The sequence below is a fragment of the Lissotriton vulgaris genome, chromosome 1_1 (assembly GCF_964263255.1).
Source record: "Lissotriton vulgaris chromosome 1_1, aLisVul1.2, whole genome shotgun sequence".
NCBI classification, from domain to species: Eukaryota; Metazoa; Chordata; class Amphibia; order Caudata; family Salamandridae; genus Lissotriton; species Lissotriton vulgaris.
In genome coordinates, this window is record NC_141685.1 from 226,197,010 (window position 1) to 226,223,662 (window position 26,653).

The following is a 26,653-nucleotide window of genomic DNA, read 5'->3' on the forward strand; positions in this document are numbered from 1 at the left end:
GAGACTCCTGGAGATGCCGGGGATTGAACGCGGGGCCTCATACATGCGAAGCATGCGCTCTACCACTGAGCTACATCCCCTCAACTGCACTCTAACGTTTTGCTGGATGTAAGGAGACTCTGAAGCCCATGGACTGCAAAGTCTCGATTTGAGACTAGAATGTAAAGTGTCAGGCTTGGAATTGCTCACACCTCACGTGTGAACTGTCTTCATGGAGCATATATTTAGTGCAATCAGGGATCGATTCTCCGGCAGGGCTTTTATTTGCTCAGTTTGGAATGCAAAACTTCTCAGGATTCCAAAAAATGTGAAAACTATTGGTCTACTTTCCTGCTTGCTCAGCCTTTCGGGAGATGATTCCATTGGATATTCCCTCTTGCCCATCGGTATACATTCAAATTGAAGGCAAGTCATAGTGTGATTGGCTGCCAAGCAGCTACCTTTGGAGCAGTGCAATTGGAAGTCTGCCAAGGGCATACATATATTAATGCAATGCTTTGGTATTAGTTCTTATCAGCAGGTTTCCTTGACTTTTCTTCACACCTCCCCTAGCGACGACTATGTCATCCATTCCCTTTGAAAGCAGATAGAGTACGCTTCTTTTCCGGTATTTATCGAAGCTCTGGGAATTTTTCATAGTCAATGGAAGGTATTGCTGATTCAAAGCAAAAGCCATGGAAATTAAACCACAAAATCCTTCGAGCCGGATTTGAACCAGCGACCTAAGGATGCCTGAATTTATGCTACAGTCCTCCGCTCTACCAACTGAGCTATCGAAGGAGTAGTGGCAAACTTCCGTAGCACCAAAATTATCTCTCGCTCAAGAAAGGTTGTGGAGGGTGGGGACCAGGAGCAGACAGATGCACATCATCAATATTACCTGCCACTCCCCCTCAAAGTTACCAGAAAAGTAAGAGTCTCTGCTTTAGAGGAAGAACCCTTACCAATGACCAAGAGGGCTGCCACAGATTTCTATCCTAAATGTATTAAGATTGCCAAGATTAATCATCACTTTGATGGCTTAAACAAGTAAGATTCTTCTGTTGTATAAGCATCAAAAATGAGATAGCCCCATTTCATGGGTTTTTTCAAGGCAAACGTCTCACAGTTTAAGTGGGGTTGGTATCCCAGTTGCATGACATATCTCTTCCTTAATACTGATAGCCAGCCTTGTTTTCTGCCAAAATCCGAGACAAGCATGGCAAAAGTCTGGAGATGCCGGGGATTGAACCCGGGGCCGCATACATGCAAAGCATGCGCTCTACCACTGAGCTACATCCCCATGTCTGCCAAGTTTTACTGGCTGCCAAGTCAACCCATTTGACACTGCAGCATAAAGTCTCAGTCAGGAAAATCCTTAAGCCTCGTACCTGGAATATCTTCATGGTCTATAGTCCTATTTAGAGATGCTTGTGTGCAGCCTTCTTAGCGCAGTAGGCAGCGCTTCAGTCTCATAATCTGAAGGTCCTGAGTTCGATCCTCAGAGAGGGCATTTCTTTCCTCCTTTTGGCAAGCAAAATTCTCAGATTTTCTTGAAAAGTGGAAACTATGCCTACTCCAAACACATTTTTCAAAGCAAACAATTTAAGCGGGGTTCTGACCCCCAACTGCCCGAGAAACCTCTACTTTCCACAAGATGGCAGGCTAGCCTTCTGGAAAAAGCCAAGATAGAGAACAGAGACTCCTGGAGATGCCGGGGATTGAACCCGGGGCCTCATACATGCGAAGCATGCGCTCTACCACAGAGCTACATCCCCTCAACTGCACTCTAACGTTTTGCTGGATGTAAGGAGACTCTGAAGCCCATGGACTGCAAAGTCTCGATTTGAGACTAGAATGTAAAGTGTCAGGCTTGGAATTGCTCACACCTCACGTGTGAACTGTCTTCATGGAGCATATATTTAGTGCAATCAGGGATCGATTCTCCGGCAGGGCTTTTATTTGCTCAGTTTGGAATGCAAAACTTCTCAGGATTCCCAAAAATGTGAAAACTATTGGTCTACTTTCCTGCTTGCTCAGCCTTTCGGGAGATGATTCCATTGGATATTCCCTCTTGCCCATCGGTATACATTCAAATTGAAGGCAAGTCATAGTGTGATTGGCTGCCAAGCAGCTACCTTTGGAGCAGTGCAATTGGAAGTCTGCCAAGGGCATACATATATTAATGCAATGCTTTGGTATTAGTTCTGATCAGCAGGTTTCCTTGACTTTTCTTCACACCTCCCCTAGCGACGACTATGTCATCCATTCCCTTTGAAAGCAGATAGAGTACGCTTCTTTTCCGGTATTTATCGAAGCTCTGGGAATTTTTCATAGTCAATGGAAGGTATTGCTGATTCAAAGCAAAAGCCATGGAAATTAAACCACAAAATCCTTCGAGCCGGATTTGAACCAGCGACCTAAGGATGCCTGAATTTATGCTACAGTCCTCCGCTCTACCAACTGAGCTATCGAAGGAGTAGTGGCAAACCTCCGTAGTACCAAAATTATCTCTCGCTCAAGAAAGGTTGTGGAGGGTGGGGACCAGGAGCAGACAGATGCACATCATCAATATTACCTGCCACTCCCCCTCAAAGTTACCAGAAAAGTAAGAGTCTCTGCTTTAGAGGAAGAACCCTTACCAATGACCAAGAGGGCTGCCACAGATTTCTATCCTAAATGTATTAAGATTGCCAAGATTAATCATCACTTTGATGGCTTAAACAAGTAAGATTCTTCTGTTGTATAAGCATCAAAAATGAGATAGCCCCATTTCATGGGTTTTTTCAAGGCAAACGTCTCACAGTTTAAGTGGGGTTGGTATCCCAGTTGCATGACATATCTCTTCCTTAATACTGATAGCCAGCCTTGTTTTCTGCCAAAATCCGAGACAAGCATGGCAAAAGTCTGGAGATGCCGGGGATTGAACCCGGGGCCTCATACATGCAAAGCATGCGCTCTACCACTGAGCTACATCCCCATGTCTGCCAAGTTTTACTGGCTGCCAAGTCAACCCATTTGACACTGCAGCATAAAGTCTCAGTCAGGAAAATCCTTAAGCCTCGTACCTGGAATATCTTTATGGTCTATAGTCCTATTTAGAGATGCTTGTGTGCAGCCTTCTTAGCGCAGTAGGCAGCGCGTCAGTCTCATAATCTGAAGGTCCTGAGTTCGATCCTCAGAGAGGGCATTTCTTTCCTCCTTTTGGCAAGCAAAATTCTCAGATTTTCTTGAAAAGTGGAAACTATGCCTACTCCAAACACATTTTTCAAAGCAAACAATTTAAGTGGGGTTCTGACCCCCAACTGCCCGAGAAACCTCTACTTTCCACAAGATGGCAGGCTAGCCTTCTGGAAAAAGCCAAGATAGAGAACAGAGACTCCTGGAGATGCCGGGGATTGAACGCGGGGCCTCATACATGCGAAGCATGCGCTCTACCACTGAGCTACATCCCCTCAACTGCACTCTAACGTTTTGCTGGATGTAAGGAGACTCTGAAGCCCATGGACTGCAAAGTCTCGATTTGAGACTAGAATGTAAAGTGTCAGGCTTGGAATTGCTCACACCTCACGTGTGAACTGTCTTCATGGAGCATATATTTAGTGCAATCAGGGATCGATTCTCCGGCAGGGCTTTTATTTGCTCAGTTTGGAATGCAAAACTTCTCAGGATTCCCAAAAATGTGAAAACTATTGGTCTACTTTCCTGCTTGCTCAGCCTTTCGGGAGATGATTCCATTGGATATTCCCTCTTGCCCATCGGTATACATTCAAATTGAAGGCAAGTCATAGTGTGATTGGCTGCCAAGCAGCTACCTTTGGAGCAGTGCAATTGGAAGTCTGCCAAGGGCATACATATATTAATGCAATGCTTTGGTATTAGTTCTGATCAGCAGGTTTCCTTGACTTTTCTTCACACCTCCCCTAGCGACGACTATGTCATCCATTCCCTTTGAAAGCAGATAGAGTACGCTTCTTTTCCGGTATTTATCGAAGCTCTGGGAATTTTTCATAGTCAATGGAAGGTATTGCTGATTCAAAGCAAAAGCCATGGAAATTAAACCACAAAATCCTTCGAGCCGGATTTGAACCAGCGACCTAAGGATGCCTGAATTTATGCTACAGTCCTCCGCTCTACCAACTGAGCTATCGAAGGAGTAGTGGCAAACTTCCGTAGCACCAAAATTATCTCTCGCTCAAGAAAGGTTGTGGAGGGTGGGGACCAGGAGCAGACAGATGCACATCATCAATATTACCTGCCACTCCCCCTCAAAGTTACCAGAAAAGTAAGAGTCTCTGCTTTCGAGGAAGAACCCTTACCAATGACCAAGAGGGCTGCCACAGATTTCTATCCTAAATGTATTAAGATTGCCAAGATTAATCATCACTTTGATGGCTTAAACAAGTAAGATTCTTCTGTTGTATAAGCATCAAAAATGAGATAGCCCCATTTCATGGGTGTTTTCAAGGCAAACGTCTCACAGTTTAAGTGGGGTTGGTATCCCAGTTGCATGACATATCTCTTCCTTAATACTGATAGCCAGCCTTGTTTTCTGCCAAAATCCGAGACAAGCATGGCAAAAGTCTGGAGATGCCGGGGATTGAACCCGGGGCCTCATACATGCAAAGCATGCGCTCTACCACTGAGCTACATCCCCATGTCTGCCAAGTTTTACTGGCTGCCAAGTCAACCCATTTGACACTGCAGCATAAAGTCTCAGTCAGGAAAATCCTTAAGCCTCGTACCTGGAATATCTTCATGGTCTATAGTCCTATTTAGAGATGCTTGTGTGCAGCCTTCTTAGCGCAGTAGGCAGCGCGTCAGTCTCATAATCTGAAGGTCCTGAGTTCGATCCTCAGAGAGGGCATTTCTTTCCTCCTTTTGGCAAGCAAAATTCTCACATTTTCTTGAAAAGTGGAAACTATGCCTACTCCAAACACATTTTTCAAAGCAAACAATTTAAGCGGGGTTCTGACCCCCAACTGCCCGAGAAACCTCTACTTTCCACAAGATGGCAGGCTAGCCTTCTGGAAAAAGCCAAGATAGAGAACAGAGACTCCTGGAGATGCCGGGGATTGAACCCGGGGCCTCATACATGCAAAGCATGCGCTCTACCACAGAGCTACATCCCCTCAACTGCACTCTAACGTTTTGCTGGATGTAAGGAGACTCTGAAGCCCATGGACTGCAAAGTCTCGATTTGAGACTAGAATGTAAAGTGGCAGGCTTGGAATTGCTCACACCTCACGTGTGAACTGTCTTCATGGAGCATATATTTAGTGCAATCAGGGATCGATTCTCCGGCAGGGCTTTTATTTGCTCCGTTTGGAATGCAAAACTTCTCAGGATTCCCAAAAATGTGAAAACTATTGGTCTACTTTCCTGCTTGCTCAGCCTTTCGGGAGATGATTCCATTGGATATTCCCTCTTGCCCATCGGTATACATTCAAATTGAAGGCAAGTCATAGTGTGATTGGCTGCCAAGCAGCTACCTTTGGAGCAGTGCAATTGGAAGTCTGCCAAGGGCATACATATATTAATGCAATGCTTTGGTATTAGTTCTGATCAGCAGGTTTCCTTGACTTTTCTTCACACCTCCCCTAGCGACGACTATGTCATCCATTCCCTTTGAAAGCAGATAGAGTACGCTTCTTTTCCGGTATTTATCGAAGCTCTGGGAATTTTTCATAGTCAATGGAAGGTATTGCTGATTCAAAGCAAAAGCCATGGAAATTAAACCACAAAATCCTTCGAGCCGGATTTGAACCAGCGACCTAAGGATGCCTGAATTTATGCTACAGTCCTCCGCTCTACCAACTGAGCTATCGAAGGAGTAGTGGCAAACTTCCGTAGCACCAAAATTATCTCTCGCTCAAGAAAGGTTGTGGAGGGTGGGGACCAGGAGCAGACAGATGCACATCATCAATATTACCTGCCACTCCCCCTCAAAGTTACCAGAAAAGTAAGAGCCTCTGCTTTAGAGGAAGAACCCTTACCAATGACCAAGAGGGCTGCCACAGATTTCTATCCTAAATGTATTAAGATTGCCAAGATTAATCATCACTTTGATGGCTTAAACAAGTAAGATTCTTCTGTCGTATAAGCATCAAAAATGAGATAGCCCCATTTCATGGGCGTTTTCAAGGCAAACGTCTCACAGTTTAAGTGGGGTTGGTATCCCAGTTGCATGACATATCTCTTCCTTAATACTGATAGCCAGCCTTGTTTTCTGCCAAAATCCGAGACAAGCATGGCAAAAGTCTGGAGATGCCGGGGATTGAACCCGGGGCCTCATACATGCAAAGCATGCGCTCTACCACTGAGCTACATCCCCATGTCTGCCAAGTTTTACTGGCTGCCAAGTCAACCCATTTGACACTGCAGCATAAAGTCTCAGTCAGGAAAATCCTTAAGCCTCGTACCTGGAATATCTTCATGGTCTATAGTCCTATTTAGAGATGCTTGTGTGCAGCCTTCTTAGCGCAGTAGGCAGCGCGTCAGTCTCATAATCTGAAGGTCCTGAGGTCGATCCTCAGAGAGGGCATTTCTTTCCTCCTTTTGGCAAGCAAAATTCTCAGATTTTCTTGAAAAGTGGAAACTATGCCTACTCCAAACACATTTTTCAAAGCAAACAATTTAAGCGGGGTTCTGACCCCCAACTGCCCGAGAAACCTCTACTTTCCACAAGATGGCAGGCTAGCCTTCTGGAAAAAGCCAAGATAGAGAACCGAGACTCCTGGAGATGCCGGGGATTGAACCCGGGGCCTTCATACATGCAAAGCATGCACTCTACCACTGAGCTACATCCCCTCAACTGCACTCTAACGTTTTGCTGGATGTAAGGAGACTCTGAAGCCCATGGACTGCAAAGTCTCGATTTGAGACTAGAATGTAAAGTGTCAGGCTTGGAATTGCTCACACCTCACGTGTGAACTGTCTTCATGGAGCATATATTTAGTGCAATCAGGGATCGATTCTCCGGCAGGGCTTTTATTTGCTCAGTTTGGAATGCAAAACTTCTCAGGATTCCCAAAAATGTGAAAACTATTGGTCTACTTTCCTGCTTGCTCAGCCTTTCGGGAGATGATTCCATTGGATATTCCCTCTTGCCCATCGGTATACATTCAAATTGAAGGCAAGTCATAGTGTGATTGGCTGCCAAGCAGCTACCTTTGGAGCAGTGCAATTGGAAGTCTGCCAAGGGCATACATATATTAATGCAATGCTTTGGTATTAGTTCTGATCAGCAGGTTTCCTTGACTTTTCTTCACACCTCCCCTAGCGACGACTATGTCATCCATTCCCTTTGAAAGCAGATAGAGTACGCTTCTTTTCCGGTATTTATCGAAGCTCTGGGAATTTTTCATAGTCAATGGAAGGTATTGCTGATTCAAAGCAAAAGCCATGGAAATTAAACCACAAAATCCTTCGAGCCGGATTTGAACCAGCGACCTAAGGATGCCTGAATTTATGCTACAGTCCTCCGCTCTACCAACTGAGCTATCGAAGGAGTAGTGGCAAACTTCCGTAGCACCAAAATTATCTCTCGCTCAAGAAAGGTTGTGGAGGGTGGGGACCAGGAGCAGACAGATGCACATCATCAATATTACCTGCCACTCCCCCTCAAAGTTACCAGAAAAGTAAGAGTCTCTGCTTTAGAGGAAGAACCCTTACCAATGACCAAGAGGGCTGCCACAGATTTCTATCCTAAATGTATTAAGATTGCCAAGATTAATCATCACTTTGATGGCTTAAACAAGTAAGATTCTTCTGTTGTATAAGCATCAAAAATGAGATAGCCCCATTTCATGGGTGTTTTCAAGGCAAACGTCTCACAGTTTAAGTGGGGTTGGTATCCCAGTTGCATGACATATCTCTTCCTTAATACTGATAGCCAGCCTTGTTTTCTGCCAAAATCCGAGACAAGCATGGCAAAAGTCTGGAGATGCCGGGGATTGAACCCGGGGCCTCATACATGCAAAGCATGCGCTCTACCACTGAGCTACATCCCCATGTCTGCCAAGTTTTACTGGCTGCCAAGTCAACCCATTTGACACTGCAGCATAAAGTCTCAGTCAGGAAAATCCTTAAGCCTCGTACCTGGAATATCTTCATGGTCTATAGTCCTATTTAGAGATGCTTGTGTGCAGCCTTCTTAGCGCAGTAGGCAGCGCGTCAGTCTCATAATCTGAAGGTCCTGAGTTCGATCCTCAGAGAGGGCATTTCTTTCCTCCTTTTGGCAAGCAAAATTCTCAGATTTTCTTGAAAAGTGGAAGCTATGCCTACTCCAAACACATTTTTCAAAGCAAACAATTTAAGCGGGGTTCTGACCCCCAACTGCCCGAGAAACCTCTACTTTCCACAAGATGGCAGGCTAGCCTTCTGGAAAAAGCCAAGATAGAGAACAGAGACTCCTGGAGATGCCAGGGATTGAACCCGGGGCCTCATACATGCGAAGCATGCGCTCTACCACTGAGCTACATCCCCTCAACTGCACTCTAACGTTTTGCTGGATGTAAGGAGACTCTGAAGCCCATGGACTGCAAAGTCTCGATTTGAGACTAGAATGTAAAGTGTCAGGCTTGGAATTGCTCACACCTCACGTGTGAACTGTCTTCATGGAGCATATATTTAGTGCAATCAGGGATCGATTCTCCGGCAGGGCTTTTATTTGCTCAGTTTGGAATGCAAAACTTCTCAGGATTCCCAAAAATGTGAAAACTATTGGTCTACTTTCCTGCTTGCTCAGCCTTTCGGGAGATGATTCCATTGGATATTCCCTCTTGCCCATCGGTATACATTCAAATTGAAGGCAAGTCATAGTGTGATTGGCTGCCAAGCAGCTACCTTTGGAGCAGTGCAATTGGAAGTCTGCCAAGGGCATACATATATTAATGCAATGCTTTGGTATTAGTTCTGATCAGCAGGTTTCCTTGACTTTTCTTCACACCTCCCCTAGCGACGACTATGTCATCCATTCCCTTTGAAAGCAGATAGAGTACGCTTCTTTTCCGGTATTTATCGAAGCTCTGGGAATTTTTCATAGTCAATGGAAGGTATTGCTGATTCAAAGCAAAAGCCATGGAAATGAAACCACAAAATCCTTCGAGCCGGATTTGAACCAGCGACCTAAGGATGCCTGAATTTATGCTACAGTCCTCCGCTCTACCAACTGAGCTATCGAAGGAGTAGTGGCAAACTTCCGTAGCACCAAAATTATCTCTCGCTCAAGAAAGGTTGTGGAGGGTGGGGACCAGGAGCAGACAGATGCACATCATCAATATTACCTGCCACTCCCCCTCAAAGTTACCAGAAAAGTAAGAGCCTCTGCTTTAGAGGAAGAACCCTTACCAATGACCAAGAGGGCTGCCACAGATTTCTATCCTAAATGTATTAAGATTGCCAAGATTAATCATCACTTTGATGGCTTAAACAAGTAAGATTCTTCTGTCGTATAAGCATCAAAAATGAGATAGCCCCATTTCATGGGTGTTTTCAAGGCAAACGTCTCACAGTTTAAGTGGGGTTGGTATCCCAGTTGCATGACATATCTCTTCCTTAATACTGATAGCCAGCCTTGTTTTCTGCCAAAATCCGAGACAAGCATGGCAAAAGTCTGGAGATGCCGGGGATTGAACCCGGGGCCTCATACATGCAAAGCATGCGCTCTACCACTGAGCTACATCCCCATGTCTGCCAAGTTTTACTGGCTGCCAAGTCAACCCATTTGACACTGCAGCATAAAGTCTCAGTCAGGAAAATCCTTAAGCCTCGTACCTGGAATATCTTCATGGTCTATAGTCCTATTTAGAGATGCTTGTGTGCAGCCTTCTTAGCGCAGTAGGCAGCGCGTCAGTCTCATAATCTGAAGGTCCTGAGGTCGATCCTCAGAGAGGGCATTTCTTTCCTCCTTTTGGCAAGCAAAATTCTCAGATTTTCTTGAAAAGTGGAAACTATGCCTACTCCAAACACATTTTTCAAAGCAAACAATTTAAGCGGGGTTCTGACCCCCAACTGCCCGAGAAACCTCTACTTTCCACAAGATGGCAGGCTAGCCTTCTGGAAAAAGCCAAGATAGAGAACCGAGACTCCTGGAGATGCCGGGGATTGAACCCGGGGCCTTCATACATGCGAAGCATGCACTCTACCACTGAGCTACATCCCCTCAACTGCACTCTAACGTTTTGCTGGATGTAAGGAGACTCTGAAGCCCATGGACTGCAAAGTCTCGATTTGAGACTAGAATGTAAAGTGTCAGGCTTGGAATTGCTCACACCTCACGTGTGAACTGTCTTCATGGAGCATATATTTAGTGCAATCAGGGATCGATTCTCCGGCAGGGCTTTTATTTGCTCAGTTTGGAATGCAAAACTTCTCAGGATTCCCAAAAATGTGAAAACTATTGGTCTACTTTCCTGCTTGCTCAGCCTTTCGGGAGATGATTCCATTGGATATTCCCTCTTGCCCATCGGTATACATTCAAATTGAAGGCAAGTCATAGTGTGATTGGCTGCCAAGCAGCTACCTTTGGAGCAGTGCAATTGGAAGTCTGCCAAGGGCATACATATATTAATGCAATGCTTTGGTATTAGTTCTGATCAGCAGGTTTCCTTGACTTTTCTTCACACCTCCCCTAGCGACGACTATGTCATCCATTCCCTTTGAAAGCAGATAGAGTACGCTTCTTTTCCGGTATTTATCGAAGCTCTGGGAATTTTTCATAGTCAATGGAAGGTATTGCTGATTCAAAGCAAAAGCCATGGAAATTAAACCACAAAATCCTTCGAGCCGGATTTGAACCAGCGACCTAAGGATGCCTGAATTTATGCTACAGTCCTCCGCTCTACCAACTGAGCTATCGAAGGAGTAGTGGCAAACTTCCGTAGCACCAAAATTATCTCTCGCTCAAGAAAGGTTGTGGAGGGTGGGGACCAGGAGCAGACAGATGCACATCATCAATATTACCTGCCACTCCCCCTCAAAGTTACCAGAAAAGTAAGAGTCTCTGCTTTAGAGGAAGAACCCTTACCAATGACCAAGAGGGCTGCCACAGATTTCTATCCTAAATGTATTAAGATTGCCAAGATTAATCATCACTTTGATGGCTTAAACAAGTAAGATTCTTCTGTTGTATAAGCATCAAAAATGAGATAGCCCCATTTCATGGGTGTTTTCAAGGCAAACGTCTCACAGTTTAAGTGGGGTTGGTATCCCAGTTGCATGACATATCTCTTCCTTAATACTGATAGCCAGCCTTGTTTTCTGCCAAAATCCGAGACAAGCATGGCAAAAGTCTGGAGATGCCGGGGATTGAACCCGGGGCCTCATACATGCAAAGCATGCGCTCTACCACTGAGCTACATCCCCATGTCTGCCAAGTTTTACTGGCTGCCAAGTCAACCCATTTGACACTGCAGCATAAAGTCTCAGTCAGGAAAATCCTTAAGCCTCGTACCTGGAATATCTTCATGGTCTATAGTCCTATTTAGAGATGCTTGTGTGCAGCCTTCTTAGCGCAGTAGGCAGCGCGTCAGTCTCATAATCTGAAGGTCCTGAGTTCGATCCTCAGAGAGGGCATTTCTTTCCTCCTTTTGGCAAGCAAAATTCTCAGATTTTCTTGAAAAGTGGAAACTATGCCTACTCCAAACACATTTTTCAAAGCAAACAATTTAAGCGGGGTTCTGACCCCCAACTGCCCGAGAAACCTCTACTTTCCACAAGATGGCAGGCTAGCCTTCTGGAAAAAGCCAAGATAGAGAACAGAGACTCCTGGAGATTGAACCCGGGGCCTCATACATGCGAAGCATGCGCTCTACCACTGAGCTACATCCCCTCAACTGCACTCTAACGTTTTGCTGGATGCAAGGAGACTCTGAAGCCCATGGACTGCAAAGTCTCGATTTGAGACTAGAATGTAAAGTGTCAGGCTTGGAATTGCTCACACCTCACATGTGAACTGTCTTCATGGAGCATATATTTAGTGCAATCAGGGATCGATTCTGCGGCAGGGCTTTTATTTGCTCAGTTTGGAATGCAAAAATTCTCAGGATTTCCAAAAATGTGAAAACTATTGGTCTACTTTCCAGCTTGCTCAGCCTTTCGGGAGATGATTCCATTGGATATTCCCTCTTGCCCATCGGTGGACATTCAAATTGAAGGCAAGTCATAGTGTGATTGGCTGCCAAGCAGCTACCTTTGAAGCAGTGCAATTGGAAGTCTGCCAAGGGCATACATATATTAAAGCAATGCTTTGGTATTAGTTCTGATCAGCAGGTTTCCTTGACTTTTCTTCAGACTTCCCCTAGCGACGACTATGTCATCAATTCCCTTTGAAAGCAGATAGAGTACGCTTTTTTTCCGGTATTTATCGAAGCTCTGGGAATTTTTCATAATCAATGGAAGGTATTGTTGATTAAAAAGAAAAAGACATGGAAATTAAACCACAAAATCCTTCGAGCCGGATTTGAACCAGCGACCTAAGGATGCCTGAATTCATGCTACAGTCCTCTGCTCTACCAACTGAGCTATCGAAGGAGTGGTAGCAAAATTCCATAGCACCAAAATCATCTATCGCTCAAGAAAGGTTGTGGAGGGTGGGGACCAGGAGCAGACAGATGCGCATCATCAATATTACCTGCCACTCCCTCTCAAAGTTACCACTTCTTAGAGCACACTGTGAGTTATGTCTTATCACCTCAAAGGAGGATTTCACACCAAAGTTGATGTTCTTTCTTGGCTTGGGGAAAAGCAGGGGCACTACAGTGATGAATTTTACAGAAAAGAAAGGAACTTTGATACAAAGACCTTAGGAAGCATTGGTGGCAAAAGGATGGACGCCTTTAACAAAGAGAAAAATGACAGAAAGTTATGGAAGTCATTACTACGCACCCAGCACCCAGCATCAAGAACATGCATTTCGGGTGCATTTTTGAAAGGAAAGAGAATGGAAAAATCAGTAGATTAAAGGCGATTGAGATAAACAACATATTCTGTTTTTCTTGAAGCTACTGTAAAGAGTCTCTGCTTTCGAGGAAGAACCCTTACCAATGACCAAGAGGGCTGCCACAGATTTCTATCCTAAATGTATTAAGATTGCCAAGATTAATCATCACTTTGATGGCTTAAACAAGTAAGATTCTTCTGTTGTATAAGCATCAAAAATGAGATAGCCCCATTTCATGGGTTTTTTCAAGGCAAACGTCTCACAGTTTAAGTGGGGTTGGTATCCCAGTTGCATGACATATCTCTTCCTTAATACTGATAGCCAGCCTTGTTTTCTGCCAAAATCTGAGACAAGCATGGCAAAAGTCTGGAGATGCCGGGGATTGAACCCGGGGCCTCATACATGCAAAGCATGCTCTCTACCACTGAGCTACATCCCCATGTCTGCCAAGTTTTACTGGCTGCCAAGTCAACCCATTTGACACTGCAGCATAAAGTCTCAGTCAGGAAAATCCTTAAGCCTCGTACCTGGAATATCTTCATGGTCTATAGTCCTATTTAGAGATGCTTGTGTGCAGCCTTCTTAGCGCAGTAGGCAGCGCGTCAGTCTCATAATCTGAAGGTCCTGAGTTCGATCCTCAGAGAGGGCATTTCTTTCCTCCTTTTGGCAAGCAAAATTCTCAGATTTTCTTGAAAAGTGGAAACTATGCCTACTCCAAACACATTTTTCAAAGCAAACAATTTAAGCGGGGTTCTGACCCCCAACTGCCCGAGAAACCTCTACTTTCCACAAGATGGCAGGCTAGCCTTCTGGAAAAAGCCAAGATAGAGAACAGAGACTGAGATGCCGGGGATTGAACCCGGGGCCTCATACATGCGAAGCACGCGCTCTACCACTGAGCTACATCCCCTCAACTGCACTCTAACGTTTTGCTGGATGTAAGGAGACTCTGAAGCCCATGGACTGCAAAGTCTCGATTTGAGACTAGAATGTAAAGTGGCAGGCTTGGAATTGCTCACACCTCACGTGTGAACTGTCTTCATGGAGCATATATTTAGTGCAATCAGGGATCGATTCTCCGGCAGGGCTTTTATTTGCTCAGTTTGGAATGCAAAACTTCTCAGGATTCCCAAAAATGTGAAAACTATTGGTCTACTTTCCTGCTTGCTCAGCCTTTCGGGAGATGATTCCATTGGATATTCCCTCTTGCCCATCGGTATACATTCAAATTGAAGGCAAGTCATAGTGTGATTGGCTGCCAAGCAGCTACCTTTGGAGCAGTGCAATTGGAAGTCTGCCAAGGGCATACATATATTAATGCAATGCTTTGGTATTAGTTCTGATCAGCAGGTTTCCTTGACTTTTCTTCACACCTCCCCTAGCGACGACTATGTCATCCATTCCCTTTGAAAGCAGATAGAGTACGCTTCTTTTCCAGTATTTATCGAAGCTCTGGGAATTTTTCACAGTCAATGGAAGGTATTGCTGATTCAAAGCAAAAGCCATGGAAATTAAACCACAAAATCCTTCGAGCCGGATTTGAACCAGCGACCTAAGGATGCCTGAATTTATGCTACAGTCCTCCGCTCTACCAACTGAGCTATCGAAGGAGTAGTGGCTAACTTCCGTAGCACCAAAATTATCTCTCGCTCAAGAAAGGTTGTGGAGGGTGGGGACCAGGAGCAGACAGATGCACATCATCAATATTACCTGCCACTCCCCCTCAAAGTTACCAGAAAAGTAAGAGTCTCTGCTTTAGAGGAAGAACCCTTACCAATGACCAAGAGGGCTGCCACAGATTTCTATCCTAAATGTATTAAGATTGCCAAGATTAATCATCACTTTGATGGCTTAAACAAGTAAGATTCTTCTGTTGTATAAGCATCAAAAATGAGATAGCCCCATTTCATGGGTGTTTTCAAGGCAAACGTCTCACAGTTTAAGTGGGGTTGGTATCCCAGTTGCATGACATATCTCTTCCTTAATACTGATAGCCAGCCTTGTTTTCTGCCAAAATCCGAGACAAGCATGGCAAAAGTCTGGAGATGCCGGGGATTGAACCCGGGGCCTCATACATGCAAAGCATGCGCTCTACCACTGAGCTACATCCCCATGTCTGCCAAGTTTTACTGGCTGCCAAGTCAACCCATTTGACACTGCAGCATAAAGTCTCAGTCAGGAAAATCCTTAAGCCTCGTACCTGGAATATCTTCATGGTCTATAGTCCTATTTAGAGATGCTTGTGTGCAGCCTTCTTAGCGCAGTAGGCAGCGCGTCAGTCTCATAATCTGAAGGTCCTGAGTTCGATCCTCAGAGAGGGCATTTCTTTCCTCCTTTTGGCAAGCAAAATTCTCAGATTTTCTTGAAAAGTGGAAACTATGCCTACTCCAAACACATTTTTCAAAGCAAACAATTTAAGCGGGGTTCTGACCCCCAACTGCCCGAGAAACCTCTACTTTCCACAAGATGGCAGGCTAGCCTTCTGGAAAAAGCCAAGATAGAGAACAGAGACTGAGATGCCGGGGATTGAACCCGGGGCCTCATACATGCGAAGCACGCGCTCTACCACTGAGCTACATCCCCTCAACTGCACTCTAACGTTTTGCTGGATGTAAGGAGACTCTGAAGCCCATGGACTGCAAAGTCTCGATTTGAGACTAGAATGTAAAGTGGCAGGCTTGGAATTGCTCACACCTCACGTGTGAACTGTCTTCATGGAGCATATATTTAGTGCAATCAGGGATCGATTCTCCGGCAGGGCTTTTATTTGCTCAGTTTGGAATGCAAAACTTCTCAGGATTCCCAAAAATGTGAAAACTATTGGTCTACTTTCCTGCTTGCTCAGCCTTTCGGGAGATGATTCCATTGGATATTCCCTCTTGCCCATCGGTATACATTCAAATTGAAGGCAAGTCATAGTGTGATTGGCTGCCAAGCAGCTACCTTTGGAGCAGTGCAATTGGAAGTCTGCCAAGGGCATACATATATTAATGCAATGCTTTGGTATTAGTTCTGATCAGCAGGTTTCCTTGACTTTTCTTCACACCTCCCCTAGCGACGACTATGTCATCCATTCCCTTTGAAAGCAGATAGAGTACGCTTCTTTTCCAGTATTTATCGAAGCTCTGGGAATTTTTCACAGTCAATGGAAGGTATTGCTGATTCAAAGCAAAAGCCATGGAAATTAAACCACAAAATCCTTCGAGCCGGATTTGAACCAGCGACCTAAGGATGCCTGAATTTATGCTACAGTCCTCCGCTCTACCAACTGAGCTATCGAAGGAGTAGTGGCTAACTTCCGTAGCACCAAAATTATCTCTCGCTCAAGAAAGGTTGTGGAGGGTGGGGACCAGGAGCAGACAGATGCACATCATCAATATTACCTGCCACTCCCCCTCAAAGTTACCAGAAAAGTAAGAGTCTCTGCTTTAGAGGAAGAACCCTTACCAATGACCAAGAGGGCTGCCACAGATTTCTATCCTAAATGTATTAAGATTGCCAAGATTAATCATCACTTTGATGGCTTAAACAAGTAGGATTCTTCTGTTGTATAAGCATCAAAAATGAGATAGCCCCATTTCATGGGTTTTTTCAAGGCAAACGTCTCACAGTTTAAGTGGGGTTGGTATCCCAGTTGCATGACATATCTCTTCCTTAATACTGATAGCCAGCCTTGTTTTCTGCCAAAATCCGAGACAAGCATGGCAAAAGTCTGGAGATGCCGGGGATTGAACCCGGGGCCTCATACATGCAAAGCATGCGCTCTACCACTGAGCTACATCCCCATGTCTGCCAAGTTTTACTGGCTGCCAAGTCAACCCATTTGACACTGCAGCATAAAGTCTCAGTCAGGAAAATCCTTAAGCCTCGTACCTGGAATATCTTCATGGTCTATAGTCCTATTTAGAGATGCTTGTGTGCAGCCTTCTTAGCGCAGTAGGCAGCGCGTCAGTCTCATAATCTGAAGGTCCTGAGTTCGATCCTCAGAGAGGGCATTTCTTTCCTCCTTTTGGCATGCAAAATTCTCAGATTTTCTTGAAAAGTGGAAACTATGCCTACTCCAAACACATTTTTCAAAGCAAACAATTTAAGCGGGGTTCTGACCCCCAACTGCCCGAGAAACCTCTACTTTCCACAAGATGGCAGGCTAGCCTTCTGGAAAAAGCCAAGATAGATTACAGAGACTCCTGGAGATGCCGGGGATTGAACCCAGGGCCTCATACATGCGAAGCATGCGCTCTACCACTGAGCTACATCCCCTCAACTGCACTCTAACGTTTTGCTGGATGTAAGGAGACTCTGAAGCCCATGGACTGCAAAGTCTCGATTTGAGACTAGAATGTAAAGTGGCAGGCTTGGAATTGCTCATACCTCACGTGTGAACTGTCTTCATGGAGCATATATTTAGTGCAATCAGGGATCGATTCTCCGGCAGGGCTTTTATTTGCTCAGTTTGGAATGCAAAACTTCTCAGGATTCCCAAAAATGTGAAAACTATTGGTCTACTTTCCTGCTTGCTCAGCCTTTCGGGAGATGATTCCATTGGATATTCCCTCTTGCCCATCGGTGGACATTCAAATTGAAGGCAAGTCATAGTGTGATTGGCTGCCAAGCAGCTACCTTTGGAGCAGTGCAATTGGAAGTCTGCCAAGGGCCTACATATATTAATGCAATGCTTTGGTATTAGTTCTGATCAGCAGGTTTCCTTGACTTTTCTTCAGACTTCCCCTAGCGACGACTATGTCATCAATTCCCTTTGAAAGCAGATAGAGTACGCTTCTTTTCCGGTATTTATCGAAGCTCTGGGAATTTTTCATAATCAATGGAAGGTATTGTTGATTAAAAGCAAAAGACATGGAAATTAAACCACAAAATCCTTCGACCCGGATTTGAACCAGCGACCTAAGGATGCCTGAATTTATGCTACAGTCCTCCGCTCTACCAACTGAGCTATCGAAGGAGTGGTAGCAAACTTCCGTAGCACCAAAATCATCTCTCGCTCAAGAAAGGTTGTGGAGGGTGGGGACCAGGAGCAGACAGATGCACATCATCAATATTACCTGCCACTCCCTCTCAAAGTTACCACTTCTTAGAGCACACTGTGAGTTATGTCTTATCACCTCAAAGGAGGATTTCACACCAAAGTTGATGTTCTTTCTTGGCTTGGGGAAAAGCAGGGGCACTACAGTGATGAATTTTACAGAAAAGAAAGGAACTTTGATACAAAGACCTTAGGAAGCATTGGTGGCAAAAGGATGGACGCCTTTAACAAAGAGAAAAATGACAGAAAGTTATGGAAGTCATTACTACGCACCCAGCACCCAGCATCAAGAACATGCATTTCGGGTGCATTTTTGAAAGGAAAGAGAATGGAAAAATCAGTAGATTAAAGGCGATTGAGATAAACAACATATTCTGTTTTTCTTGAAGCTACTGTAAAGAGTCTCTGCTTTCGAGGAAGAACCCTTACCAATGACCAAGAGGGCTGCCACAGATTTCTATCCTAAATGTATTAAGATTGCTAAGATTAATCATCACTTTGATGGCTTAAACAAGTAAGATTCTTCTGTTGTATAAGCATCAAAAATGAGATAGCCCCATTTCATGGGTTTTTTCAAGGCAAACGTCTCACAGTTTAAGTGGGGTTGGTATCCCAGTTGCATGACATATCTCTTCCTTAATACTGATAGCCAGCCTTGTTTTCTGCCAAAATCCGAGACAAGCATGGCAAAAGTCTGGAGATGCCGGGGATTGAACCCGGGGCCTCATACATGCAAAGCATGCGCTCTACCACTGAGCTACATCCCCATGTCTGCCAAGTTTTACTGGCTGCCAAGTCAACCCATTTGACACTGCAGCATAAAGTCTCAGTCAGGAAAATCCTTAAGCCTCGTACCTGGAATATCTTCATGGTCTATAGTCCTATTTAGAGATGCTTGTGTGCAGCCTTCTTAGCGCAGTAGGCAGCGCGTCAGTCTCATAATCTGAAGGTCCTGAGTTCAATCCTCAGAGAGGGCATTTCTTTCCTCCTTTTGGCAAGCAAAATTCTCAGATTTTCTTGAAAAGTGGAAACTATGCCTACTCCAAACACATTTTTCAAAGCAAACAATTTAAGCGGGGTTCTGACCCCCAACTGCCCGAGAAACCTCTACTTTCCACAAGATGGCAGGCTAGCCTTCTGGAAAAAGCCAAGATAGAGAACAGAGACTGAGATGCCGGGGACTCATACATGCGAAGCATGCGCTCTACCACTGAGCTACATCCCCTCAACTGCACTCTAACGTTTTGCTGGATGTAAGGAGACTCTGAAGCCCATGGACTGCAAAGTCTCGATTTGAGACTAGAATGTAAAGTGGCAGGCTTGGAATTGCTCACACCTCACGTGTGAACTGTCTTCATGGAGCATATATTTAGTGCAATCAGGGATCGATTCTCCGGCAGGGCTTTTATTTGCTCAGTTTGGAATGCAAAACTTCTCAGGATTCCCAAAAATGTGAAAACTATTGGTCTACTTTCCTGCTTGCTCAGCCTTTCGGGAGATGATTCCATTGGATATTCCCTCTTGCCCATCGGTATACATTCAAATTGAAGGCAAGTCATAGTGTGATTGGCTGCCAAGCAGCTACCTTTGGAGCAGTGCAATTGGAAGTCTGCCAAGGGCATACATATATTAATGCAATGCTTTGGTATTAGTTCTGATCAGCAGGTTTCCTTGACTTTTCTTCACACCTCCCCTAGCGACGACTATGTCATCCATTCCCTTTGAAAGCAGATAGAGTACGCTTCTTTTCCGGTATTTATCGAAGCTCTGGGAATTTTTCATAGTCAATGGAAGGTATTGCTGATTCAAAGCAAAAGCCATGGAAATTAAACCACAAAATCCTTCGAGCCGGATTTGAACCAGCGACCTAAGGATGCCTGAATTTATGCTACAGTCCTCCGCTCTACCAACTGAGCTATCGAAGGAGTAGTGGCAAACTTCCGTAGCACCAAAATTATCTCTCGCTCAAGAAAGGTTGTGGAGGGTGGGGACCAGGAGCAGACAGATGCACATCATCAATATTACCTGCCACTCCCCCTCAAAGTTACCAGAAAAGTAAGAGTCTCTGCTTTAGAGGAAGAACCCTTACCAATGACCAAGAGGGCTGCCACAGATTTCTATCCTAAATGTATTAAGATTGCCAAGATTAATCATCACTTTGATGGCTTAAACAAGTAGGATTCTTCTGTTGTATAAGCATCAAAAATGAGATAGCCCCATTTCATGGGTTTTTTCAAGGCAAACGTCTCACAGTTTAAGTGGGGTTGGTATCCCAGTTGCATGACATATCTCTTCCTTAATACTGATAGCCAGCCTTGTTTTCTGCCAAAATCCGAGACAAGCATGGCAAAAGTCTGGAGATGCCGGGGATTGAACCCGGGGCCTCATACATGCAAAGCATGCGCTCTACCACTGAGCTACATCCCCATGTCTGCCAAGTTTTACTGGCTGCCAAGTCAACCCATTTGACACTGCAGCATAAAGTCTCAGTCAGGAAAATCCTTAAGCCTCGTACCTGGAATATCTTCATGGTCTATAGTCCTATTTAGAGATGCTTGTGTGCAGCCTTCTTAGCGCAGTAGGCAGCGCGTCAGTCTCATAATCTGAAGGTCCTGAGTTCGATCCTCAGATAGGGCATTTCTTTCCTCCTTTTGGCAAGCAAAATTCTCAGATTTTCTTGAAAAGTGGAAACTATGCCTACTCCAAACACATTTTTCAAAGCAAACAATTTAAGCGGGGTTCTGACCCCCAACTGCCCGAGAAACCTCTACTTTCCACAAGATGGCAGGCTAGCCTTCTGGAAAAAGCCAAGATAGATTACAGAGACTCCTGGAGATGCCGGGGATTGAACCCAGGGCCTCATACATGCGAAGCATGCGCTCTACCACTGAGCTACATCCCCTCAACTGCACTCTAACGTTTTGCTGGATGTAAGGAGACTCTGAAGCCCATGGACTGCAAAGTCTCGATTTGAGACTAGAATGTAAAGTGGCAGGCTTGGAATTGCTCATACCTCACGTGTGAACTGTCTTCATGGAGCATATATTTAGTGCAATCAGGGATCGATTCTCCGGCAGGGCTTTTATTTGCTCAGTTTGGAATGCAAAACTTCTCAGGATTCCCAAAAATGTGAAAACTATTGGTCTACTTTCCTGCTTGCTCAGCCTTTCGGGAGATGATTCCATTGGATATTCCCTCTTGCCCATCGGTGGACATTCAAATTGAAGGCAAGTCATAGTGTGATTGGCTGCCAAGCAGCTACCTTTGGAGCAGTGCAATTGGAAGTCTGCCAAGGGCCTACATATATTAATGCAATGCTTTGGTATTAGTTCTGATCAGCAGGTTTCCTTGACTTTTCTTCAGACTTCCCCTAGCGACGACTATGTCATCAATTCCCTTTGAAAGCAGATAGAGTACGCTTCTTTTCCGGTATTTATCGAAGCTCTGGGAATTTTTCATAATCAATGGAAGGTATTGTTGATTAAAAGCAAAAGACATGGAAATTAAACCACAAAATCCTTCGACCCGGATTTGAACCAGCGACCTAAGGATGCCTGAATTTATGCTACAGTCCTCCGCTCTACCAACTGAGCTATCGAAGGAGTGGTAGCAAACTTCCGTAGCACCAAAATCATCTCTCGCTCAAGAAAGGTTGTGGAGGGTGGGGACCAGGAGCAGACAGATGCACATCATCAATATTACCTGCACTCCCTCTCAAAGTTACCACTTCTTAGAGCACACTGTGAGTTATGTCTTATCACCTCAAAGGAGGATTTCACACCAAAGTTGATGTTCTTTCTTGGCTTGGGGAAAAGCAGGGGCACTACAGTGATGAATTTTACAGAAAAGAAAGGAACTTTGATACAAAGACCTTAGGAAGCATTGGTGGCAAAAGGATGGACGCCTTTAACAAAGAGAAAAATGACAGAAAGTTATGGAAGTCATTACTACGCACCCAGCATCAAGAACATGCATTTCGGGTGCATTTTTGAAAGGAAAGAGAATGGAAAAATCAGTAGATTAAAGGCGATTGAGATAAACAACATATTCTGTTTTTCTTGAAGCTACTGTAAAGAGTCTCTGGTTTAGAGGAAGAACCCTTACCAATGACCAAGAGGGCTGCCACAGATTTCTATCCTAAATGTATTAAGATTGCCAAGATTAATCATCACTTTGATGGCTTAAACAAGTAAGATTCTTCTGTTGTATAAGCATCAAAAATGAGATAGCCCCATTTCATGGGTTTTTTCAAGGCAAACGTCTCACAGTTTAAGTGGGGTTGGTATCCCAGTTGCATGACATATCTCTTCCTTAATACTGATAGCCAGCCTTGTTTTCTGCCAAAATCCGAGACAAGCATGGCAAAAGTCTGGAGATGCCGGGGATTGAAACCGGGGCCTCATACATGCAAAGCATGCGCTCTACCACTGAGCTACATCCCCATGTCTGCCAAGTTTTACTGGCTGCCAAGTCAACCCATTTGACACTGCAGCATAAAGTCTCAGTCAGGAAAATCCTTCAGCCTCGTACCTGGAATATCTTCATGGTCTATAGTCCTATTTAGAGATGCTTGTGTGCAGCCTTCTTAGCGCAGTAGGCAGCGCGTCAGTCTCATAATCTGAAGGTCCTGAGTTCAATCCTCAGAGAGGGCAATTTATTCCTCCTTTTGGCAAGCAAAATTCTAAGATTTTCTTGAAAAGGGGAATCTATGCCTACTTCAAATACATTTTTCAAAGCAAACTATTTAAGTTGGGTTCTGACCCCCAACTGCCCGAGAAACCTCTACTTTCCACAAGATGGCAGGCTAGCCTTCTGGAAAAAGCCAAGATACACAACAGAAACTCCTGGAGATGCCGGGGATTGAACCCGGGGCCTCATACATGCAAAGCATGCGCTCTACCACTGAGCTACATCCCCATGTCTGCCAAGTTTTACTGTACGCATGGAAAGCCTGAATTTAAGTGACTGCCAAGTCAACCCATTTGACACTGCAGCATAAAGTCTCAGTCAGGAAAATCCTTAAGCCTCGTACCTGGAATATCTTCATGGTCTATAGTCCTATTTAGAGATGCTTGTGTGCAGCCTTCTTAGCGCAGTAGGCAGTGCGTCAGTCTCATAATCTGAAGGTCCTGAGTTCGATCCTCAGAGAGGGCATTTCTTTCCTCCTTTTGGTAAGCAAAATTCTCAGATTTTCTTGAAAAGTGGAAACTATGCCTATTTCAACAAAACAAATCAAAGCAAACATCTGACTATTCAAGTAGGGTTCTCACCCCAACTGCAAGACAAACCTCTTCTTTCTGCATGATGGCAGGCTAGTCTACCACTGAGCTACATCCCCATACTCTCCCTATACCAACTTTATTTTACAAGCTTTGCGTGAGGAAGCTGATTGACGCTGATTGACGCTATCGTGCAGTGCTTAGCATCACGTGAGCGTCAGAGGAAAAGAATAGTTAATGTTTGGCCTTGTTGCGTGAGGTGAAATGTGATTCCAAACAAGATCTACAACTTACACAGTCCACAACCTCAACACTACATGTGGGGAGAGTGCAACCTTGCTCCATGTCGCAAAAACACCTGTTTCAAGCCTAGAATTTACCATGGTTAGCACCTTTAAAATATGCACTCTCACCTGGTACTAAGCAATTAAATGCGTTTAGTTAGAAAATCTTAAGTGCCAATAGTTGTACATCAGGTGTTGTATCACAGCCTTGTGTCTGTTTCCGGAGCAGCCTCTGGCCTTATAACCAGGGTCATTGGAATTATGCGATTGTGTGGCCTCAGTGATTTTCCCATATTTATAGATTTGCTGCATTTGCCATGTTAATATCGGTGAATGCGATGTCAATGTACGTCACCCTATGTGTGAGTATAACAACATCAGTTCCAGTAAATGCAATGTCAATGTATGTCATGATATATGCACGTATAGCTACATCAGTTCCAGTAATGAAATGTCGATGTACGCCCTAATGTATACATGCATAACAAATTCAATACAAGTAAAAACAATGTTGATACACGGTATGATAAATGCACGCATAATAATGAGAAATTTGGTAAAGATATCAATGACCGCCAAGTTATATGTACACTTATAACAAACTCGTATCATTCCTGTTGAATCCACCCAAGATGACTTCCCCGGGGTGCCGCTCGCCTTAGAGGTTGTTGTTTCCAGCGTTTCCAGCGTTTTCAAAGCCCTACCTGACATCGCTACAGGAGTAGCTGCCATCTGCCAAGAACACTGTGTCCCTGAGGGAGGAGACGTGAGGCCGCAGAGGAGGTGAGAGGCACGGCCCCGGGACTGCGAGGCACAGCGTTAGCAACACCAGCTGTTTCCTCTTCCCGCGTGAGCCGCGCCCCCTCCCAGTGCCCCGCCCCCTACAAGGCGTACTTAACCTCTCGCGGCCCCCGCTTCGTGGGAGCCGCTCGCCTTAGAGGTTGTTGTTTCCAGCGTTTCCAGCGTTTTCAAAGCCCTACCTGACATCGCTACAGGAGTAGCTGCCATCTGCCAAGAATACTGTGTCCCTGAGGGAGGAGACGTGAGGCCGCAGAGGAGGTGAGAGGAACGGCCCCGGGACTGCGAGGCACAGCGTTAGCAACACCAGCTGTTTCCTCTTCCCGCGTGAGCCGCGCCCCCTCCCAGTGCCCCGCCCCATCCTTACATCTCACCACACTTACTTAAACAGGGATAACTACGCGCATCGCGGGACGCGCGCGGGTCGACGCCCGGGCGAAGCCCGGGCCAAGGGCGGGCCCGTTTAAGCCCGTTCAAGCCTGGGCAAGTCTGGTCTGGGCCAACCCTTTTCAATCTTCATCTCCGCCCTGTTGATTACTACTTACATTGGGAGCCTTTCACCACTACTGTGTTAGCTTATCAACCCACGGGTGCTACTCTGCTAACATGACTACCAGGGCTATGAGGAACAAGACGGCTCATGGAGTGGGTGAAGTAATTGGCCCAATTGATCAATTCATTACCAAAGCTAACGATGCTATCAATCAGGGGATTGTATTGCTTGAAAGACGTGTTTCCCAGGACCTTGCTGCAGCACGAAGGTCCTCTATGGGCCTTCTGGCTTTAGCCAAAACACCTATCCACCAGGAAACCAACGTCCCATTACTACAAGAAATTCGCGTAGAACTCCATACCATCCCAATGAGCGTCGACTTATCAGTCACTCATCTCTCACTAGGGGAAGCCTCTATGGATGACTTGGAGAAAACACCTACCCTGGTGATCAGCCCCACTCAAACTGTGCCGTCAACTTTGATAGAGTCACAACCATTGCCATCACCCCTAGTCGTAGCCTCACCCCCAAAACCCGAGAAGGTGTCTAAGGAGGGTGCCATTCCCAAACAAGCTAGTGTAAGGTCAATACCTAAGACTAAGTCGCACTGTCCACCGAAGCGTACTAGGTCTAAAAAACCTTCACGTATCAACCTTCCAAAGAACACAAGACAGTCACTGCCTGACAACGTGGATGACTCCTCTCTTCTGGCCGCATCGGTGGAGGAGACTCATAGGGGTCATGACACTGTTAATACTAACCATCCAGAACTCAATGCACAAGTGTTCGACTCAATTAAGGATTTCATAAAATCGCAACTACTCCCAATAGAGCGAACGCTAAATAATATCGAGAAGCAGCTTGCTAGACTAACAAATCACGTCAGTCATCCCAAACCTTCCGCCACCACCCTAGAGCCACTAGTCCCTACGACCAACAAACATGTTAAGGCTGTTACTGTACAGAAACCAGTGCCCCAACCTACAACGCATAAAGCTCCCCTACCTACAGAAAAAAACCCTAAAACCCCAACCATTAACCAAGCAACTTCTACAGACACTAAGGGCTCCACCAAACAAGTACATGGAAAACCAGTAACAAGTGCTGACCCCACTAGAATGAACTCTAAGCCCCCATCACCCAAACCCTCGGTTACCCAACAGGCTGCTGATGCACCCAGCAAACCAGTTGGCCCTAAGAGACCAGTCCATCTTCCCCCAGAAGCAAGCCCCTACACCGTGATCCTAACAGGGGTACCAGAACTGGAAGAACATATGAGTGAATCCACCTGGTCATTGAAAAACAAAGTTATGCAGTGGCTTCAGATCAATAGACCCCTTCCTTCACACTGTAAAAGTAGACTCTCCATGGTACGAAGAGTCCCTTGGATAGGGGACACAAGGAAAAGAATAAAAGGGGATTGTATTATTATTAACTTTGATAACCCAGAGACAGTGAGTTATATATGTTCCTGGTCAACCTTGGAGAGAAAGGGAAGTATAGACACTAACCGTCTGTCCTTCTTTTACCCACCGAGGTTCCCACGTGAACAAGATTTCCCTCAAAATTGGGACCAATCCCCAGGCTGGAGTTGGTCTCAAGTCGAAACGCGTAACAGGAGGAGGGACTGGGATTATCAGCCTTGGAACCCAAGAAGAGATCAACCATACGCAGAGGGGTGGAGAGGGGCTCCAACTAGCAACTATTATTCAACCTTAGAAATGGTTGACTGACCATTAAATAACCATTTACTGTCTAATAACAAGCTTATGACCCCCCGGTCTCCTGCTAGCCCAGGGATGTCTCCAAGTAAACATGGGAACCTTGCCCCTCCTCAACCCACTGTGGACTTCCTTAATCTGGCTCTGTCACACGGCCCCTCTGGGTTGGAAAGTT

General features: G+C 45.2%; 52 non-coding genes across 52 annotated transcripts; 14 read left to right on the forward strand and 38 right to left on the reverse strand.

The window, feature by feature from the left end:
- Nucleotides 1-8: 8 nt before the first annotated feature.
- Nucleotides 9-80, reverse strand: TRNAA-CGC (transfer RNA alanine (anticodon CGC)). The gene has a single exon. It is a non-coding gene; the product is annotated as a tRNA-Ala (tRNA).
- Nucleotides 81-694: 614 nt separating this feature from the next.
- Nucleotides 695-780, reverse strand: TRNAY-GUA (transfer RNA tyrosine (anticodon GUA)). The gene is given in 2 exon segments: nt 695-730; nt 744-780. It is a non-coding gene; the product is annotated as a tRNA-Tyr (tRNA).
- Nucleotides 781-1,210: 430 nt separating this feature from the next.
- TRNAA-UGC (transfer RNA alanine (anticodon UGC)) lies at nt 1,211-1,282 on the reverse strand. The gene has a single exon. It is a non-coding gene; the product is annotated as a tRNA-Ala (tRNA).
- A 137-nt stretch (nt 1,283-1,419) lies between these two features.
- TRNAM-CAU (transfer RNA methionine (anticodon CAU)) lies at nt 1,420-1,492 on the forward strand. Its single transcript has one exon. It is a non-coding gene; the product is annotated as a tRNA-Met (tRNA).
- A 193-nt stretch (nt 1,493-1,685) lies between these two features.
- On the reverse strand, nt 1,686-1,757 carry TRNAA-CGC (transfer RNA alanine (anticodon CGC)). Its single transcript has one exon. It is a non-coding gene; the product is annotated as a tRNA-Ala (tRNA).
- Nucleotides 1,758-2,371: 614 nt separating this feature from the next.
- On the reverse strand, nt 2,372-2,457 carry TRNAY-GUA (transfer RNA tyrosine (anticodon GUA)). Its single transcript is given in 2 exon segments — nt 2,372-2,407; nt 2,421-2,457. It is a non-coding gene; the product is annotated as a tRNA-Tyr (tRNA).
- A 430-nt stretch (nt 2,458-2,887) lies between these two features.
- TRNAA-UGC (transfer RNA alanine (anticodon UGC)) lies at nt 2,888-2,959 on the reverse strand. Its single transcript has one exon. It is a non-coding gene; the product is annotated as a tRNA-Ala (tRNA).
- Nucleotides 2,960-3,096: 137 nt separating this feature from the next.
- TRNAM-CAU (transfer RNA methionine (anticodon CAU)) lies at nt 3,097-3,169 on the forward strand. Its single transcript has one exon. It is a non-coding gene; the product is annotated as a tRNA-Met (tRNA).
- Nucleotides 3,170-3,362: 193 nt separating this feature from the next.
- TRNAA-CGC (transfer RNA alanine (anticodon CGC)) lies at nt 3,363-3,434 on the reverse strand. Its single transcript has one exon. It is a non-coding gene; the product is annotated as a tRNA-Ala (tRNA).
- Nucleotides 3,435-4,048: 614 nt separating this feature from the next.
- TRNAY-GUA (transfer RNA tyrosine (anticodon GUA)) lies at nt 4,049-4,134 on the reverse strand. Its single transcript is given in 2 exon segments — nt 4,049-4,084; nt 4,098-4,134. It is a non-coding gene; the product is annotated as a tRNA-Tyr (tRNA).
- A 430-nt stretch (nt 4,135-4,564) lies between these two features.
- Nucleotides 4,565-4,636, reverse strand: TRNAA-UGC (transfer RNA alanine (anticodon UGC)). The gene has a single exon. It is a non-coding gene; the product is annotated as a tRNA-Ala (tRNA).
- A 137-nt stretch (nt 4,637-4,773) lies between these two features.
- TRNAM-CAU (transfer RNA methionine (anticodon CAU)) lies at nt 4,774-4,846 on the forward strand. Its single transcript has one exon. It is a non-coding gene; the product is annotated as a tRNA-Met (tRNA).
- Nucleotides 4,847-5,039: 193 nt separating this feature from the next.
- TRNAA-UGC (transfer RNA alanine (anticodon UGC)) lies at nt 5,040-5,111 on the reverse strand. Its single transcript has one exon. It is a non-coding gene; the product is annotated as a tRNA-Ala (tRNA).
- Nucleotides 5,112-5,725: 614 nt separating this feature from the next.
- Nucleotides 5,726-5,811, reverse strand: TRNAY-GUA (transfer RNA tyrosine (anticodon GUA)). Its single transcript is given in 2 exon segments — nt 5,726-5,761; nt 5,775-5,811. It is a non-coding gene; the product is annotated as a tRNA-Tyr (tRNA).
- A 430-nt stretch (nt 5,812-6,241) lies between these two features.
- Nucleotides 6,242-6,313, reverse strand: TRNAA-UGC (transfer RNA alanine (anticodon UGC)). The gene has a single exon. It is a non-coding gene; the product is annotated as a tRNA-Ala (tRNA).
- A 137-nt stretch (nt 6,314-6,450) lies between these two features.
- TRNAM-CAU (transfer RNA methionine (anticodon CAU)) lies at nt 6,451-6,523 on the forward strand. The gene has a single exon. It is a non-coding gene; the product is annotated as a tRNA-Met (tRNA).
- A 193-nt stretch (nt 6,524-6,716) lies between these two features.
- Nucleotides 6,717-6,789, reverse strand: TRNAA-UGC (transfer RNA alanine (anticodon UGC)). Its single transcript has one exon. It is a non-coding gene; the product is annotated as a tRNA-Ala (tRNA).
- A 614-nt stretch (nt 6,790-7,403) lies between these two features.
- Nucleotides 7,404-7,489, reverse strand: TRNAY-GUA (transfer RNA tyrosine (anticodon GUA)). The gene is given in 2 exon segments: nt 7,404-7,439; nt 7,453-7,489. It is a non-coding gene; the product is annotated as a tRNA-Tyr (tRNA).
- Nucleotides 7,490-7,919: 430 nt separating this feature from the next.
- Nucleotides 7,920-7,991, reverse strand: TRNAA-UGC (transfer RNA alanine (anticodon UGC)). The gene has a single exon. It is a non-coding gene; the product is annotated as a tRNA-Ala (tRNA).
- A 137-nt stretch (nt 7,992-8,128) lies between these two features.
- On the forward strand, nt 8,129-8,201 carry TRNAM-CAU (transfer RNA methionine (anticodon CAU)). The gene has a single exon. It is a non-coding gene; the product is annotated as a tRNA-Met (tRNA).
- A 193-nt stretch (nt 8,202-8,394) lies between these two features.
- Nucleotides 8,395-8,466, reverse strand: TRNAA-CGC (transfer RNA alanine (anticodon CGC)). Its single transcript has one exon. It is a non-coding gene; the product is annotated as a tRNA-Ala (tRNA).
- Nucleotides 8,467-9,080: 614 nt separating this feature from the next.
- TRNAY-GUA (transfer RNA tyrosine (anticodon GUA)) lies at nt 9,081-9,166 on the reverse strand. Its single transcript is given in 2 exon segments — nt 9,081-9,116; nt 9,130-9,166. It is a non-coding gene; the product is annotated as a tRNA-Tyr (tRNA).
- Nucleotides 9,167-9,596: 430 nt separating this feature from the next.
- Nucleotides 9,597-9,668, reverse strand: TRNAA-UGC (transfer RNA alanine (anticodon UGC)). The gene has a single exon. It is a non-coding gene; the product is annotated as a tRNA-Ala (tRNA).
- A 137-nt stretch (nt 9,669-9,805) lies between these two features.
- On the forward strand, nt 9,806-9,878 carry TRNAM-CAU (transfer RNA methionine (anticodon CAU)). Its single transcript has one exon. It is a non-coding gene; the product is annotated as a tRNA-Met (tRNA).
- Nucleotides 9,879-10,071: 193 nt separating this feature from the next.
- On the reverse strand, nt 10,072-10,144 carry TRNAA-CGC (transfer RNA alanine (anticodon CGC)). The gene has a single exon. It is a non-coding gene; the product is annotated as a tRNA-Ala (tRNA).
- A 614-nt stretch (nt 10,145-10,758) lies between these two features.
- TRNAY-GUA (transfer RNA tyrosine (anticodon GUA)) lies at nt 10,759-10,844 on the reverse strand. Its single transcript is given in 2 exon segments — nt 10,759-10,794; nt 10,808-10,844. It is a non-coding gene; the product is annotated as a tRNA-Tyr (tRNA).
- Nucleotides 10,845-11,274: 430 nt separating this feature from the next.
- TRNAA-UGC (transfer RNA alanine (anticodon UGC)) lies at nt 11,275-11,346 on the reverse strand. The gene has a single exon. It is a non-coding gene; the product is annotated as a tRNA-Ala (tRNA).
- Nucleotides 11,347-11,483: 137 nt separating this feature from the next.
- TRNAM-CAU (transfer RNA methionine (anticodon CAU)) lies at nt 11,484-11,556 on the forward strand. The gene has a single exon. It is a non-coding gene; the product is annotated as a tRNA-Met (tRNA).
- An 871-nt stretch (nt 11,557-12,427) lies between these two features.
- On the reverse strand, nt 12,428-12,513 carry TRNAY-GUA (transfer RNA tyrosine (anticodon GUA)). The gene is given in 2 exon segments: nt 12,428-12,463; nt 12,477-12,513. It is a non-coding gene; the product is annotated as a tRNA-Tyr (tRNA).
- Nucleotides 12,514-13,289: 776 nt separating this feature from the next.
- Nucleotides 13,290-13,361, reverse strand: TRNAA-UGC (transfer RNA alanine (anticodon UGC)). The gene has a single exon. It is a non-coding gene; the product is annotated as a tRNA-Ala (tRNA).
- Nucleotides 13,362-13,498: 137 nt separating this feature from the next.
- Nucleotides 13,499-13,571, forward strand: TRNAM-CAU (transfer RNA methionine (anticodon CAU)). Its single transcript has one exon. It is a non-coding gene; the product is annotated as a tRNA-Met (tRNA).
- Nucleotides 13,572-13,760: 189 nt separating this feature from the next.
- TRNAA-CGC (transfer RNA alanine (anticodon CGC)) lies at nt 13,761-13,832 on the reverse strand. Its single transcript has one exon. It is a non-coding gene; the product is annotated as a tRNA-Ala (tRNA).
- A 614-nt stretch (nt 13,833-14,446) lies between these two features.
- On the reverse strand, nt 14,447-14,532 carry TRNAY-GUA (transfer RNA tyrosine (anticodon GUA)). The gene is given in 2 exon segments: nt 14,447-14,482; nt 14,496-14,532. It is a non-coding gene; the product is annotated as a tRNA-Tyr (tRNA).
- A 430-nt stretch (nt 14,533-14,962) lies between these two features.
- TRNAA-UGC (transfer RNA alanine (anticodon UGC)) lies at nt 14,963-15,034 on the reverse strand. The gene has a single exon. It is a non-coding gene; the product is annotated as a tRNA-Ala (tRNA).
- Nucleotides 15,035-15,171: 137 nt separating this feature from the next.
- Nucleotides 15,172-15,244, forward strand: TRNAM-CAU (transfer RNA methionine (anticodon CAU)). The gene has a single exon. It is a non-coding gene; the product is annotated as a tRNA-Met (tRNA).
- Nucleotides 15,245-15,433: 189 nt separating this feature from the next.
- On the reverse strand, nt 15,434-15,505 carry TRNAA-CGC (transfer RNA alanine (anticodon CGC)). Its single transcript has one exon. It is a non-coding gene; the product is annotated as a tRNA-Ala (tRNA).
- A 614-nt stretch (nt 15,506-16,119) lies between these two features.
- TRNAY-GUA (transfer RNA tyrosine (anticodon GUA)) lies at nt 16,120-16,205 on the reverse strand. The gene is given in 2 exon segments: nt 16,120-16,155; nt 16,169-16,205. It is a non-coding gene; the product is annotated as a tRNA-Tyr (tRNA).
- A 430-nt stretch (nt 16,206-16,635) lies between these two features.
- On the reverse strand, nt 16,636-16,707 carry TRNAA-UGC (transfer RNA alanine (anticodon UGC)). The gene has a single exon. It is a non-coding gene; the product is annotated as a tRNA-Ala (tRNA).
- Nucleotides 16,708-16,844: 137 nt separating this feature from the next.
- On the forward strand, nt 16,845-16,917 carry TRNAM-CAU (transfer RNA methionine (anticodon CAU)). The gene has a single exon. It is a non-coding gene; the product is annotated as a tRNA-Met (tRNA).
- A 193-nt stretch (nt 16,918-17,110) lies between these two features.
- TRNAA-CGC (transfer RNA alanine (anticodon CGC)) lies at nt 17,111-17,182 on the reverse strand. The gene has a single exon. It is a non-coding gene; the product is annotated as a tRNA-Ala (tRNA).
- A 614-nt stretch (nt 17,183-17,796) lies between these two features.
- Nucleotides 17,797-17,882, reverse strand: TRNAY-GUA (transfer RNA tyrosine (anticodon GUA)). Its single transcript is given in 2 exon segments — nt 17,797-17,832; nt 17,846-17,882. It is a non-coding gene; the product is annotated as a tRNA-Tyr (tRNA).
- A 776-nt stretch (nt 17,883-18,658) lies between these two features.
- Nucleotides 18,659-18,730, reverse strand: TRNAA-UGC (transfer RNA alanine (anticodon UGC)). Its single transcript has one exon. It is a non-coding gene; the product is annotated as a tRNA-Ala (tRNA).
- A 137-nt stretch (nt 18,731-18,867) lies between these two features.
- TRNAM-CAU (transfer RNA methionine (anticodon CAU)) lies at nt 18,868-18,940 on the forward strand. Its single transcript has one exon. It is a non-coding gene; the product is annotated as a tRNA-Met (tRNA).
- Nucleotides 18,941-19,802: 862 nt separating this feature from the next.
- TRNAY-GUA (transfer RNA tyrosine (anticodon GUA)) lies at nt 19,803-19,888 on the reverse strand. The gene is given in 2 exon segments: nt 19,803-19,838; nt 19,852-19,888. It is a non-coding gene; the product is annotated as a tRNA-Tyr (tRNA).
- A 430-nt stretch (nt 19,889-20,318) lies between these two features.
- Nucleotides 20,319-20,390, reverse strand: TRNAA-UGC (transfer RNA alanine (anticodon UGC)). Its single transcript has one exon. It is a non-coding gene; the product is annotated as a tRNA-Ala (tRNA).
- Nucleotides 20,391-20,527: 137 nt separating this feature from the next.
- Nucleotides 20,528-20,600, forward strand: TRNAM-CAU (transfer RNA methionine (anticodon CAU)). Its single transcript has one exon. It is a non-coding gene; the product is annotated as a tRNA-Met (tRNA).
- Nucleotides 20,601-20,793: 193 nt separating this feature from the next.
- Nucleotides 20,794-20,865, reverse strand: TRNAA-CGC (transfer RNA alanine (anticodon CGC)). Its single transcript has one exon. It is a non-coding gene; the product is annotated as a tRNA-Ala (tRNA).
- Nucleotides 20,866-21,479: 614 nt separating this feature from the next.
- Nucleotides 21,480-21,565, reverse strand: TRNAY-GUA (transfer RNA tyrosine (anticodon GUA)). Its single transcript is given in 2 exon segments — nt 21,480-21,515; nt 21,529-21,565. It is a non-coding gene; the product is annotated as a tRNA-Tyr (tRNA).
- A 768-nt stretch (nt 21,566-22,333) lies between these two features.
- Nucleotides 22,334-22,405, reverse strand: TRNAA-UGC (transfer RNA alanine (anticodon UGC)). Its single transcript has one exon. It is a non-coding gene; the product is annotated as a tRNA-Ala (tRNA).
- A 137-nt stretch (nt 22,406-22,542) lies between these two features.
- On the forward strand, nt 22,543-22,615 carry TRNAM-CAU (transfer RNA methionine (anticodon CAU)). The gene has a single exon. It is a non-coding gene; the product is annotated as a tRNA-Met (tRNA).
- A 193-nt stretch (nt 22,616-22,808) lies between these two features.
- Nucleotides 22,809-22,880, reverse strand: TRNAA-UGC (transfer RNA alanine (anticodon UGC)). Its single transcript has one exon. It is a non-coding gene; the product is annotated as a tRNA-Ala (tRNA).
- Nucleotides 22,881-23,044: 164 nt separating this feature from the next.
- On the forward strand, nt 23,045-23,117 carry TRNAM-CAU (transfer RNA methionine (anticodon CAU)). Its single transcript has one exon. It is a non-coding gene; the product is annotated as a tRNA-Met (tRNA).
- Nucleotides 23,118-26,653: the final 3,536 nt, after the last annotated feature.